We start from the raw sequence: 10,546 nt of genomic DNA on the forward strand, positions 1-10,546 counted from the left end.
AAGGAAATGGAGTCGTGCAGTTTTGAACGTAACATCCTTGACCACAAGTGATCTGAGAATGGATGGCACAAAGAAAGGACTTCCTGTGTGCTAAGGTCCCACTGTGAGGATCTGGTGTTTGAGGTGGCTGTGGACATCTTGGAAAACGTGATGATCAGGATTTAGGCCTGCTGGACTTTGGTCCAGCTGAGCACTGGTCTGATACAGTATCTGCATCTGCAGCATTTCTGTGCATGGCCCAGCCTGTTGCTCCCAAGCATCTGTGTTGTGAGCTTATCCTAGATCTGGTGAAATTAGTATCATATCCCTCAGGTGGCAGAAACTGGGTTCTGGTGCTGCTTACCCTACAGGCTCTGTCATGGCCATGATGGAATCCTTTTCCTCTTTGGGCTGTAGTGCAAGTGTCAATGTAAATGTACGAGTCTGAGTGTGATAATAGGATTTCTGTAGGTATGAGCAGGGTAATTATGTGTATTGATTCCCAATAAACAGATATTTAAGAGCTAAGTGAAACATATTTTGGAAACAAGCCGGATTAAGTATGCTTTATAAATAAATGATAACTCTGATATGTGGTATGAAATGATTTTATGAATGTCAGGGATCAAGCATGCTTCCCTTAGGTCATTACAAAAAATAAGTCAGTTCTCCATCTATATTGCATCTCATCCAGGAAAATGGGAGAGACTGTGGGAAAAAGCACGAGCAAGATGCTAATAGCAAGGGAACAGGATAATATCGTCCTGGTTTTCTTCAGAGAAATTTCTTTGTGGACTTAACAAGCAGTACTTCAGTTTCTCAACCAAGTCCCACAGGCTGAGCCAGTGATCAAATAAACTTCTCTGTTTGCTCTGTCCGTGGTTAACCCAGCTGTGTCCCAGCCTGGCTTCTCCTAGGGAAAATCAGGATGCAGCAGACTGTTTCGAGTGTTCCCCCAAACGTGGTCTATGCAGCAATGTAGATTGCAATGGATATTTAGGAATTTGAGATCCAGGTGTTTGGAATTGTTTGGTGAGGAAGTGCAGAGAATAAACGTAGCGTGAAAGTGTGTCTCCAAGCAGAAGATCCTTCATCTCACAGGCACTTAAGTAGAAAATATAACAGCCTGTGTGCTTAGATGTCTGTCACGCACCATGCAGCTGGCATCGTGTCTCTCCTGGGGAGTTCTAGGGGGACTGAAGTGGTACTTTTGTACCTGACCTGGGTTAGAGGTGAAGTGCTCTGTGGCAGGGACAGTACTGTGGCTGGGTTTTGCTTCATTCATGCAGCAAAAGGCTGGTGCAGCTCCTCTTACTGCAGTGGACTTCCTCAGCTGTGGCGGTTTGCTGCTGGCTGCCTGAGCCTACAAATGCTGCTAGCTGATGCAGAGGCAATTTTTTTCTTCTTTAAGCTGCATAGAGTTGAAGGCAGCTGAGCTTTTACGTAAGTGAAGTTTACTCCTACATGTGTGCATGCTGGCCCTGGTGCTGGCTCTTACTGGAAGCTGGCAGGTTTTGGCTCCGGTCTTCTGTTAATCAAATTTGTGAGCTCCTAATTTGTTCTTTCTGCTGTCAAACCTTTGTCGAACTGAGTGGGCATTTAGCAGGAAGAAACCCCAAAAAGGAGCAGCTGTAATTATCTGAAGAAAAGCATCAATGTGACTTTATCTCTTTGGTATTTGTATTTTAAAACCAAAAACGTTTAGGTAAGTGCTGGCCCACAGGTGGAAAACTGAAGCATACTTGGAGAGACAGGAGCTGCTAAAATCCCCTCCAGTGTAACAGCTTTCCATCATACCAGCAGAGGAGGCACAGAGACCTTGGCCTGTTGGCTTTCTTTACATTGCTCCCACTTCTCACAATGAGAACAACACATTCATGAACTTCAAGTGCCCTCTTAGAGGCACTTTTTCTGCTTGGAAACTGTTTCAGAGCCTCCCTGTGCCAATCAAACCTTCCCCGTTTCCAAGTGACACTGTTTTTGGCCATATTTTTCTGCACTGGCACCAGTGCTGAGGTTGTCCTATAAATACCTTTGGGATGATCATATTCCCTCTTGCATTTAGTTTTGCTAGGCTTAAACGGGCCAAGCTGCTTTAAGCTCGTCGCACGCGGCTCCGCTCTGCGGCCGATCCTGCTGACCCCACGCTCTGCCTGCTCCAGATGGAATTCAGCTCCTTCACAAGCGAGCCATCTTCTTTAAATATAAAAGTCTTTCAGGTTGACAAGCTTAAAGATCAACATCTTGTCTGGCATAAGGCTGGAGTCTGCACATTCAGCATTTGGACTTAAATAGTTCTTCATTTTTCACACGTTTTTTAAAAATACAGCATACATACTAAACAGATGATGCTCAGCAGGGCACTGCGTAAGCTGCTTTCTGTTGTGCATTGCTCTCAGTGATGGATGAAATTAAGCTTCAAGAGTTACTGGCAACATTTCTTCTGGATGTTGTGTGTCCAGATCTATGGCAGAGACAGTTTTTTGTGATTTCATTTTCAGCTTCTTTTTGCCAGCACTTCTTAAAGTGCCTGCTTAGCTCTGCCAACCTCCAGAGAGGCTGAGGAATGCAGAAACGTTTGGATCCAAATACCTTGAAGGGTTTATGACTTTCAGTTCCAGCTATGAGGCTGACAAGTGCCAACTAATGGAAGCGATCACACTAGCTGAGATTTATGCTTGGTTTTGCCCATTGTTATTTCTCTGACAGCATTCAGCAGCCGGTGCTTCATAGAGACCTCTTGCAAAGCAGCAGCTGATCAGTGCTTCTGGAGGAAAGGCGTCTTCCAACCTCCAGCTTTTGGCTTGTTCCCTAAAGCAGGAATAAAACGTGTCATCCAGTAAAATATAAAAATAGATGATCCTTTGCAGATTTGTGCCAGCCTCTTCCAAAATAAGATATTCTTACAGTGAGTTTCAGAGTTTGTTACAGCTGTATTGTACAAAACCATAATATTGGGAATTTTGTAAACCATAGAATCGTTAAGGTTGGAAGGGACCGCTGAGATCATCAAGTCCAACCCCAACCCATCCCCACCATGCCCTCTAATCACGGCTGTTGCCACATCTCCACAGTTCTTGAACACCTCCAGAGACGGTGACTCAACCACCTCCCTGGGCAGCCAATGCTACTACCTCACCCCTCCTTCTGACAAGAAAGTTTTCTTAATATCCAACCTGACGGGATCCAGATTACTAGTCAAGTTTCTTTACACTCACAAGTTTCACAGAAAGCTCAGAGCTGTTCAATGTATTCACTGAAGACTGACACTTGACAAGTTTTTCTGTTCTTTTAATGGAAAGAATTACATGAATTCATTAAGGATAATATTAATATACTTAGTTCCACTTTGTTACTGGACCTTAAATTAAACTCAAGTAATGGAATAAAATATTACTAGTAACATGGGAATTAAATGATTTCTGATGCTTCCTTTTGGAAAGAGTGTAGATGTGAATGGAGCAGCAGTTGCGAGGTGACTGATTCCTAAAGCTAGTGTAAGAATGTTGTTAATTAACATTTTTGCAGCTCTTTGAAAATGTAGGTTGCTTCAGGAATGTTAAGTATCATTATTATGGCAGTCTTGAAAAGTAAGAACTTAATCTATGAAATTAGGAGTTTGTTCTTCAGAATTACAGGTGTGACCAGAGCAGGCTGCATGTCATGACTGTGGGTTTTTAGTGGGGGCTGTTGGAGGTTGGCTTGTGGCTGTTATGTGCTTAATGATAAGTGATCTCAGAAGGTAAAGATGATGAGGACAGATTGTTCTGAAAGTCATCACGTTGGTGAATTAGAAGCAGATCCCCGTTCCTGTCCATCATGGCTGTCCTTGTGGGTGCTGAAGAATTGCAGTGGCTTCCTCAAAAGGGAGGACTGGGCACGAGGAGCTCCTGGCTGGTAACTGAGCATAGGCAAGTGCTGTCTGTCAGAAGGCATGCACAGAAATTTGGCAAAGTGGTAAAGCGGTTGTGCTTTCTCTTAAATGGGTGCTGGTGTGATCTTGTGTAAAATACCTGAGGCTATTTCTGATATTTGTCACTGAAAAAAGAATACTGGAAAAAAGAAATCAGAATAGCACAAGAATGATGAGAAAATATGACTTATAGCGAGAGGCCAGAGGAATGTGATTAACTCCATTTATCAAAGAATGATTTGATCTGCTTGGTATCCAGATAAGGGACAGCTCCTTAATATACAACAAGATCCAGAAACTAGAAATGAAAGGTAGGTGTGTTTTGACCAGGAATAAATTGAAGTTTAACTATGGAGGTATTAGCCATGGAAGAAGTACATCTGATACTGAAGATTATGGTGAAATCTCCATAAGTAGAAATGCTAAAATCAGATTGACTTTTTCTGCTCCAACCTTCGTGGAAATTGATCCAAGTGTCTCTCTTCAACTGTGTTATAGAGAATACTCAAATGAATTATATTTATTCATTCACTATGCAGCTTTGTGCAGGTTTAATGGGGACAGCCCAGTTCGCTGTTGTTGAGGTCCTGTCTCTAGTGGTGTTCAAAGGTAAAACTACAACTGAATTTGTCAGGACCAACAATTCTCCAACTCTGACTTTGAAGAGTGTTTAAAAATCCAAATTTTTAAATTTCAACTGGAGTTTGCTCAGCAGCTGTGAAAAATAGCATTTGCAGAGGAGGCATGTCTTCCCATCATGCCTTTTTCTTGCTGAAAGGATGAGGTTAGCTTCCTGCAACACAGCAGTTCATATTTCCCACTTAGCTGCCAAGGGCACGTGTGAGAGGCGAGTGCAGTCAGAGCTGTCCCCCAGGTGTCTGATGCAATGGTGGAACTGACCTGCTTGCTGGCTAGGAAACAGCTTCTGTCTTGCAATAAAAAGCCGAGATTTGGTGCATCTGGTCTGTATCTGAAACTTTTCTTGTGTAACCCTGTGTGATATTGTCATTACAGCCCAATAGAGAGACACAGCAGGAGAGCAAGTTGTTACCAGAAGATGATGCTATTAAGAAAGTTAATATTTGTGTACAAACTATCTAACCTGATAATAAGTGCATCTTGTCCTCATATATGGGAAGTGTAAGCGTTCTTCGTACATGGGAAGCCTGGGCATGGGCAGTCACTCCATATGAGCAAGCATCAAAATTTGACCTATCCAAAGTCACACGTTGAAGCAGAAAGCAAAAGCCAGGAATAGATTCCGGGTCCTGAACTTCCCCAACCTCTAGAATGGGAGCCAAATTTCATCTCTCATTTGTAATTATGGTCAAAGCGTGGGCTGGAAATAAGCAGCGCTGATTTCTGTTTCTGCTCTGCAGTAGATATTCCGTCTGACCTTGGAGGAAAAGATGTGTCCTTCTGTGTCTCAGTTTACCTCTCCACTAATGGAGATAATTGTACTAGTATGCAGCAAGCTTTAATGGACTCTTCCTGTGCCTACTGATATTATTGGCTATTCTAGCTATAGAAGGAAGATCAGATGCACTATTTGTAGGGTATCTGGAGAAAAGGATGTTGCAAAGTTGGCAGATACTAATTGTTTTAACATACGAGCCCAGATAATAGGCACGTATGCCTGTAAGTGGATCCCTTACTGTATAGTAAGGGATAATGATTCAACTCTAAGGACAACAGCTGCTTCACAACCCTGTCTCACCTGGCATTGGAGCACTGGGAAGTCTGAGGTATTTTGTAGGAAATCCAGGACCCAAATCTGGCCATAAGTTAGTGAGCCAGGTGAACACTACACCTGGATGATAGTAGGTGATTGTGGTGGACAAGTATATTACAGAGTCTCTGCCCTGTGTGTTGTTTTCCTCGTTAGGAAATCCAGCACATGCACCCCTCCCAGCACGGGAGCTGGAGTTCTCCGTTAGCTATCCCAGAAGTGGGACATCTGTGTGGAAAGATGAAGCAGGCTGTGACTCACTGCAGTTCATAGAGCTGAGCTGGAAAAGTTAGCAGCTCCAGCACCATGGAAATGAGTGCAGCATCCCTTGTCCCTTTGCATTCCCTCCTGTGCACTACAGTGGTCTCAGTGGCTCTTCCAAAAAATGAAGCTAATGTTGTGAAGAATATGGTGATTTGTTTCCTGGTAACTGGTGTGACTGTGTGGAATCCTCCTGGTAAGTGCTGGGTTTTTTTTGTTTGTTTGTTTGTTTCTCTTCTGTTAGATGAGGTCTAAGTGTTACTATTAGTTTATACTTTTTGTGCTGATCTCTTGTTTCCAGTGCCAAGGGGAAATAAATCATCGTTTGATCTGCTGACCGTACAAAAGTCTGTTCAAGTAAATTATCCCACAAAGACTCTTTCTGTGTGTTTTACTTTGAAGATTTTCAGAACCTGATAAAGTAGTACCTATTTTGAAGTATCTAGGTTGATCAGGTTTCAGTGTGTTAACACTTCCTCAGCACTAGCATTGAGGGTCACTGGAGCAATCACTTTCTTATGGATGAATACTTGGTTTCTTCACACAGTGTGAGACTGTGTTCTCCTGATGGAAGCATACACCTAAACCTGTTATATTACTCTATTTTTCAGCAAGTGCAAAGGACTCTGGGTTTTAACTGTACAAAAGGCTGGAAAGAAGGTTGAAAGACAGCCTTCATTGCAGAAATGAACAATTTGAAGAAGACAAAGGAAACTCTAAGTTTCTAAAGTTTGTGACAGTTTGCACAGAAACGTTCTTCATCCTTCCCGTTGAGGGAGGAAGAACAGGGTCATTTGCTTGCTGTTATGATTATGAAGCTTTACGCATACACCTCCTCGCCTCTTTTTTTCTATTCTAAAAAGATTTTCTCATAAAATTGCCCTTGATCTTCAGCCTGAGATTCTGATGCATATTTATAACCCTTCCTTTGTACTTTCTTGTCACTTGACTTGTCACTAAACCCCAGTCTTTTTCTGAGTCGATGACAATACAAAGCACAAACTGCAGCCCAAGTGCAGATGAAGCTGGAAGGGCTCTTGCCTTGCCTTTATTACGCTCTACTTTGAGCTCCAGACATGTAACAGTAAAGTATTTTGCTGCCTGCTAATGAAGGCACCCATTGGGATGGAACCCTCTGTTTAACCACATCCCCAACCCCAGTAGTCCTGGCAGACTGGCAGTGCACAGGATAGCTGAAGTCCTCTGAGGGCATCAGCGAAGTGTCAAAATCCCCAAATCCTCTTGCCCCTTGATTGTGTCCAGAGTATCCCTATGATACTGCAAATACTCCGCAGATACTGTGAAGCCCACCTCTTAGCAGGTGCTAACTATGACAGCTCAGACACCAGGTACACAGCTTTCCTCTGAAAGGACTGAGGCCTCACTGCTCAGCAACAGCCAAGAGAAATCAGAATTTTTCAGAAAGTTCCCAATCCCTGGAGCCAGAGTGGGGAAATGGGTTGTCAGACATCTTCCATCTGAGCCATCTCTAGGGCAATGCTTGGATGCTGACAGCCTTGCAGCTGACTTGCTCTGCAAAGCTTCTATTTCCCTGAGAAGTAGGGCACAAAGTGGGATGGGATCACATCACTGAGCCCTCGTGGTTGTAGTTCAGCTCACCATGCACTGTAATTCCTGGGACTATTAAGATAGGGCAGCAGGCTGGGAGAGAATGTTAGGAAGAGCTGTGAAATGGCAGCGTGTTTTACGCTCTGTCCTTGGATATGAATCACAGAGATCTCCGTATGCTGAGGGCATTAAGCATTTGTATTCAGATGGCTTCTCAAACTGCATGTTGTTGAATGCTGGGGAAGAAAAAATGTTTACTGTTGTTTTACCAGGCAGGGACAAAGTGCAACGTGGTCTATTGAGCTGTTTTCTGAGAGCTGCTCTTATAGATGTGTTTATTCTGCTCTCTTGCTTGCACTCTCCTTGTACAGAGACAGCCAGGGCTCTTGGTTCTTCCTTTTACCGGCTGTTGGTGTAAGATGAAATATTAGTCCCTGCACAGATCTCAGCAAAAAGCCTACTTGTGGTTGGGCAAATGGGTTCCCTTCTGCTGCTCTTTGTTACCTGGATACTGCTGATGTATGCTAGATACAAAACATTCAGGCAGAGAAATACTACCTGACTTCAAGATTTTTTCCCTTCGCTTTGTGGAGGTTTTGTTTTGTTTTGTTTTTTGTTTTTTGTTTTGTTTTTAGTTGGATAATTTGCTGTACAAATTTGTTAAGAATTTGCTGTAGCCTAGAGAAGGGCAGTGGCTTGCACTCATCTAACAGGCCATCAGTGCCAGGACCCAGGCATCCTATCTTCTAGGGCTGAAAGGAAATGTTGTTTCAGTGGACAGTGCTGCACTGCTGTCAGCCATGAGTCTCTGCAGAGGTGCCTTCTCTTCCCATTTTTTGTATGGTGGCCCAGCAGAGCTTCTCCTTCTGGTAAGCCTTCTGAAGAGATGCTGGCAGAGCAGGGGAGTTTCTGAAGGCACAGAGGGCTCTCTGCCATAGACCTTATCCACTGATACAGTACATCTCTTTATGTAGTGGTAGTTCAGATGTGGTGCTGAATGGGACCCTCCAGTTGGTGCCATGGGCCAGCTGTTGGCTGCTGCTGAGACACCACTGAGTTCACTGCGTCTGCTAAATGACATCTATGCTCTTCATCAGAAGCTTTTTGAAAGCCACAGAAGACATCATCTCTGCTGGGATGACTATTTCTGAGCTTCCCCTGTAGAGCAGGTGTAAATTTTTAAGAAGTGGGGTCATCTTCAGTTGAGTGCCCTCACCGTCAATTAGTTACCAATATTTCAGCTCCCAACCCTCGTACCTTTGGAGGCATCTGACATCCATCAAATAAAGCAGCCTCCAGATGGCCCTGACATATGGTCCATGTCTCGGAATAGCTGAAATCTAAATGCTTGCCTCCTTGGGAAGCTATGGCCCCTTGCTGAGTCTCGGCATCCAAGGGAGATGCCTGCTGCTTTAATCAATGTGTGTTCTGGTTTTTTCTGCTTTGTCATAGTCATAATAATAAGCAAGTCTCACTTTGGCATCTCTAGCTGCAAGAACCTCTCTGTGCTTGAAATACTAAATGCCTGTCAGTCCCTTCCTTTCCTCTTGTCTTTTCCTTGTCACTAGGACCTTCCTGATATTCCTTCTGACAACGCTAATTACCCTTTTATTCCCTCCCACTATTTTTGTCTTTCCTTCTTTCTTTTAATCTCTTATTTGTGTAAATTACCCAAGGTGAAGGGAGAGTAAATATCAATAAAGCCATTCAAACCGCTCACAATGTTTGTAAGGGCTATCCAAGCTCCTGCTAGGGGAGCAGCAATTAGTGGTGGCATTTATTGGTCTGTCCTGCTTTGGACCGGAGTTGGTGTTGCTGTTATCTCTTTGTTCCTTTCTCCTCCTTCTGCTTACTACAGTTAAAGGGCAAAGAAATTTCTGCTGCTGCTCCCCATCAAAGCTGCAGGCATTTAGAAATAAGAACTTTTACAAACAATTTTAATTATTGGAGCTGAATGGGAAATAGTGCCTCCATAGAAACTTCAGGTGGAAACTTTTCATCGCTACGTTGTGTGAATTTACAATACAAAAATATGAAGACCTTTCAAAAAGGGGAGGTGTGACCAAGCACATGACTGTGTTGCCAGATTTAGGATAGGGGAGTAGCTATGATTCCTACCTATCTCTGCAAATACAAAAAAAAACAACAAACCACTATAAGAAGAAATTGTTACTGCAATAGTAGAGCCATCATTCTGCAAGGTTCATGAAGCTTATGAAGTTTGCCTTAGGAGTGATGTAACTTGGTGTTGTAGGTCTCTGGAGGTCAGGTCCCTGGTGGATTTAGGCACAGGAGCATCACTTCAGAGCTGTATTCACGTGTCTTCTAGACTCAGAGATTGTCATTTGAATGCTACTATCTACTGATGTGGGATCTAACCTTGTGCATTCATCTGTGTAATGTGTATCTCACTTAGCTTAGCCTGTGGCATCCACTCAGAAGACCATCACATTTTATCTATCTTGGTCTATAGTTCTCTGCCTTACTTGAAAATCATGGTAGATGCTCCTCCGACTGTAGCTTTTATTGCAAGCTTTTGAAGCTAGAGGTGAAAATGAGATTTTGCAACAAGGGATAGAGTCACTGGTGTAATAGTTATTCTTTTACTGATAAATAGAATACGGAAGTTGAGGCTTTTTGGTTTTGTTCTTTTTTTTTTTTTTCCTGTAGTGCTAAAAATAAGTATTTCACCTTCTTGTGTTCCTTTGGAGTGTTCCATCTGCTTTTGGAAATACTTGATATGAAAAATGCCAGACACTTCCTCATTTTAAAGGACTGAACCTCTTTAAATTAAGAAATGTCTTAAAATTCTTTTTTTTCCCTATAATTTTAAGGGGAGAAGAATGAGCCTAAATGTTATTTTTTACCTTTCTATTATTATGACAGACTGATCCTCACAGTTGAACCCAAAGAACAGTCTCACATTCTCCAGCCTAGGCTCACCATCACTATGAAGAGCTGTGGATTGACAGCCTCAGACCTGATGTCCCATCACAGCTGGTGATATCCAGTGCCCATCTCTTGGGATGAAGCCTTTCTCTTATCTTCTCTTTGCTGGCACTTGGCCTTTCTCTTGTGCCTGCCATTCCTGTCAG

This window comes from Tetrao urogallus (genome assembly GCF_951394365.1).
Source record: "Tetrao urogallus genome assembly, chromosome: 9".
In the NCBI taxonomy this organism is placed as follows: domain Eukaryota; kingdom Metazoa; phylum Chordata; class Aves; order Galliformes; family Phasianidae; genus Tetrao; species Tetrao urogallus.